The sequence below is a fragment of the Strix aluco genome, chromosome 3 (assembly GCF_031877795.1).
Source record: "Strix aluco isolate bStrAlu1 chromosome 3, bStrAlu1.hap1, whole genome shotgun sequence".
NCBI lineage: Eukaryota > Metazoa > Chordata > Aves > Strigiformes > Strigidae > Strix > Strix aluco.
Genome location: NC_133933.1, coordinates 121,992,769 through 121,997,315, shown reverse-complemented (window position 1 = coordinate 121,997,315; position 4,547 = coordinate 121,992,769). Strand labels below are relative to the sequence as shown.

At 53.4% G+C, this 4,547-nt stretch overlaps 1 long non-coding RNA gene across 1 annotated transcript; it reads right to left on the bottom strand.

The window, feature by feature from the left end:
- Positions 1-269: 269 nt before the first annotated feature.
- Positions 270-3,375, bottom strand: LOC141921428 (uncharacterized). The gene is made up of 2 exons (XR_012622689.1): positions 3,041-3,375; positions 270-570 (listed from the first exon to the last, which is right to left on the bottom strand). It is a non-coding gene; the product is annotated as an uncharacterized LOC141921428 (long non-coding RNA).
- Positions 3,376-4,547: the final 1,172 nt, after the last annotated feature.

The window sequence follows — 4,547 nt, the reverse complement described above, 5'->3', positions numbered from 1 at the left end:
GGGCCGAAGGCCCCAACTACTGTGAATTCCCAAGAACAAAGGCCATCAGGAGCGGCTACAACGTCAGTAGCCAAGAAGCCCTATTTCATTGGGCGGGTGCACCTGCCACACAATCCACCCCGTGACTATATCCATGATTCGGCTAGTTTCCTTGAAGTGGTGGTGCCGTCCCCTCTCGCCTCCAAGGTTAAAAGGGAGTGTGGTCCCAGCGAGCCTCTATACTCATCGTGGATTGTCGTTCATACGTGACTATACAATCAACAAAAACACAACCATAGAATGTATTACAATCAAAATTGATAGAAACTGATTAACCATTCTAACAAGAAAGGTTCAAACATATCCAATTAGCCAATTAATGCTTAATATAGGAACAATTGCCTCAATTCTTTTGCCACTTTATTTGTTGACCTAAAGTGGCATTAACACAATAGCACTAAGTTCATCATTCTTCTGAATGCTGAAATTTTACAAGATTCATTCACCACCACACTGTCATCCAAGTCTTGATTGTCTGTACGGATCACCATTACCAATCAGCATGCTGAAGTCATCTGTTTCTCCAAGATCCTACAAAAAGAACAGAACTAGGCCTCAGATCAGAACCTGGGCATCAAGTTAAAAATTAGTAATTATCCATCCGGCACTAATACAGTGAATTTTTCCACCTTTCCCTAAGGCTTCCCAAGCATGTCGACAATGCCCATAGCCTGACGGTAGTATGGGGTGTGCAAACACGCTGTATTTCTTGTGTGCCCACTCCTGGACCACCCCGGCCCTAAAGTGGGTTCTGTCACCTGATTAAATTGATTTGGATGTTTCCTTCTTTATCTGCCGTGTGTGGTAACAATTATCTAATTGCACATAGGGCTTCCTCACAGCTTCTCGCTGAGTGACTCCCACAGGAGGGGGGGGGGGGATCCCAGAGCTCTTAACCCCTTCTCCGGGCGTGGTTTTAGCGAGCTTTTGAGCCAGTACATAGCAAGCAACTGTCGGCGAGTGCCGATATTCTCAGGGAAAACACGCAAATGGAAATGGCACGCCTTCCCACGGGGGAGCAAAGCGATCTGTTTGCTTCCTGCAAAGGAACCACAAAAAGCCCGTCCCAGAGCTGGCGGGCGCGCTCCTGCAGGACTGCATCCAGCTCAGCCTTGCCAGGCCCGCAGCTGACAAAGGGCCTGGATGGGCATTCAGCCGCCCATAATCGACTGCTAACTGCCACCTTTTGTTTGCTATGCGGACTGACCACACCGGAGAAGTATAAGGGGAATGTGTACAATTTATATTTTTTTTTTCCAACATCATTGGTCACCTCAAAAATACCCTGTCTGGCAGCAGTTGGCAATGGATATTGAGAGACACAGGTAACTTCTGTCCCCCTAACTCCAGAACCCCACACTCTGCCATCTGGTAAACACCACTGTTCACCTGCCAAAACTTAAAATCCTACTATTTCTCCTTTGTCCTCGAGTTCTGCCCTCCAGCAATTGCACCAACTTCGAAATATTACTAGTAGATTGCCCATGTAATATTGCCCGGGGTACCCCCAGTGCCAACGCCTTCAGCCAAAGAGGATTCCTTCCTGAATCATAGAATGGACCTGACTTATCCCCGGGGGGTTTAAACTCTTATGAGGAGGCTGCGGGGGGGGGGGGGGGGGGGGGGAAGTTTCCGACTGACTGGTCGAACCCTTCGGCTTCCATCCCCGCCACCCGCGCCGGTCCAGCCCATCTCTAGCCCATCAGCAACCAAATCCTGTAACGCTTCTGCCCACGTTAACACCTGCACGCGAGGGGGGGGGGGCGGTGTGTCACTAGTCGCATTCAACAGCTCTTTGCACCCGTTCTCCGAGGGTGCCAAAAAAAAAAAACAAACCCTCAGATACTGGACATGTATCTTTAAGGCAGCCGGGAGCCCTCTAGTACGAGCTGTAAAGTGGCTGGGATCCACCAGCCCGGCGAGCGGTATTCTGCACCGCCCCTATCACCCATTGCCCAAATGCAAGCAGCTTTTTGTACTCCCTCTGCCAGCTCCGACAGGTCCACCCCCCAGCCCAGTAAGCCACTCGAGATGTTATCGACAGGTTACCCGCTGGTCCCACACTTAAAAACACTCCGGGACCCCAGAAACCTCCCGCCTCGTCATCACTCAACAGAATTCGATTAAAGAAACCCTCCGCAAATACTCAGTTTTACTTTCACCCGGCTTACGCGAAAACTTCACCTGAAGTTCACTAAGCTTGGGTCCTGCCCAAGGGGTTGTACAGACGGGGTGGCTCGGGGGTTCCCACCTTGTGAACCCGTGTGCCTTTAATGACAAGTCGCACTTTCCCTTCCTCCAATTTCTCTAATTCCTTCAAGCTACTTTCGTCAGACTCTCCCCAAATAGCTCCATCCCACTTCTCAATATCTACACTTGTGATTGACTTTTGAATCTGAACAACACTGGGAGGCTTTTTTGCTCGTGCCAACATAATTTCACTTTTTTCTCTAATAACCGCCTTCTTTCTCTTAACAATTCTGTCTTCAAACAATCAATTTCCAATCGCTCCTCTAAATTATCTTTCTCCACCACCACAAAATAATCCTGCGCCTGAATCAAGCAGGCACCTAATATGGCACACATTTTTCCTTCACGTCCGCCATTCCACCAACTTCCCCGGCTTTGTTCCAACTTTCTCACAACTACCACCGGATCAAACCACTTCTCCTTCGCCCATTGTATCTCTGGGGGAGAAGGGACACAACTATACTTCTGTAATAACTCCTATATCGACATCCTGCGAACTACGCCAATTTGTTACAGAGGCTCTGAAATAAACAACCACCAAAAATTAAAAAATTGTCAACACAATTAACTAGCCCTCCGCAAATTACAGGTTCAAATGTATGTGAGCAAAGAACAGAGAAACTTCCTAGGCTTTAAGGACAACCCAAAACACAGAACGAAGAACAACTCCTTAAGGTTTAACAAGGACCCAAAACGCAGAACAAAGACCCACTCCCTACGGTTTAACAACCCAAAACGCTCTATCACTCACCTAACAAGTGAGGGCTCTCAACCTCCAGGACCTTCTCAGGGCAGCATCTCGACCTAAGTCACCCCAAGTAGCTTTTTTGGGCAGACTCCCGACCCCAGAGGAGAGTCCTCGACCGCAGCGTGCTGCTCCAGGGGACGAGCTCAAAATGGCTCCCCAGGGGACGAGCTCAACATGGCTCCCTCAGAGGACTCCATCGATACCCAGGCTGAAGGTTGCTGAGGAGGGGGGCTCCGAAGAGAAGGATAGCGGTAGCGGACTCTTCTGAATGCATCAAAAACCCGCGACAAAAACACAAAACGAGAAGGCAGAAGCCCAGAGAAGATGGAGAGCCTCAAGTCGCCTCCCCCCTGCGCGGGAAGAGTGAGCTGCTAACGAGGGCAGCGGTGACTCAGAGTGGGCGGAGACTGGAGTGACCACGCCCCTCACGTACAAGAGCAGCCCCTAAGGAACGTGAGTAGCCCCTAAGAAGGCTGTGGCGCGGCAAGAAGGCTGTGGCGCGGCAAGAAGGCTGTGGCGCGGCAAGAAGGCTGTGGCGCGGCAAGAAGGCTGTGGCGCGGCAAGAAGGCTGTGGCGCGGCAAGAAGGCTGTGGCGCGGCAAGAAGGCTGTGGCGCGGCAAGAAGGCTGTGGCGCGGCAAGAAGGCTGTGGCGCGGCAAGAAGGCTGTGGCGCGGCAAGAAGGCTGTGGCGCGGCAAGAAGGCTGTGGCGCGGCAAGAAGGCTGTGGCGCGGCAAGAAGGCTGTGGCGCGGCAAGAAGGCTGTGGCGCGGCAAGAAGGCTGTGGCGCGGCAAGAAGGCTGTGGCGCGGCAAGAAGGCTGTGGCGCGGCAAGAAGGCTGTGGCGCGGCAAGAAGGCTGTGGCGCGGCAAGAAGGCTGTGGCGCGGCAAGAAGGCTGTGGCGCGGCAAGAAGGCTGTGGCGCGGCAAGAAGGCTGTGGCGCGGCAAGAAGGCTGTGGCGCGGCAAGAAGGCTGTGGCGCGGCAAGAAGGCTGTGGCGCGGCAAGAAGGCTGTGGCGCGGCAAGAAGGCTGTGGCGCGGCAAGAAGGCTGTGGCGCGGCAAGAAGGCTGTGGCGCGGCAAGAAGGCTGTGGCGCGGCAAGAAGGCTGTGGCGCGGCAAGAAGGCTGTGGCGCGGCAAGAAGGCTGTGGCGCGGCAAGAAGGCTGTGGCGCGGCAAGAAGGCTGTGGCGCGGCAAGAAGGCTGTGGCGCGGCAAGAAGGCTGTGGCGCGGCAAGAAGGCTGTGGCGCGGCAAGAAGGCTGTGGCGCGGCAAGAAGGCTGTGGCGCGGCAAGAAGGCTGTGGCGCGGCAAGAAGGCTGTGGCGCCGCAGTTCGTGCAGACAGCACAGTCCCTCGCCTGGGTCTAGAACTTATCTGAGCTAATTTCATCTTATCGTTCTCCACGAGTAGACTGAACCATGGTCTCCACTCGGGTCAAAACCACCACCAGAAAGAACGTGGAGACCCAGATGGAGCTGCCACACAAACATGCAGCGGTCCAGGTCCCAGGCTACAGGG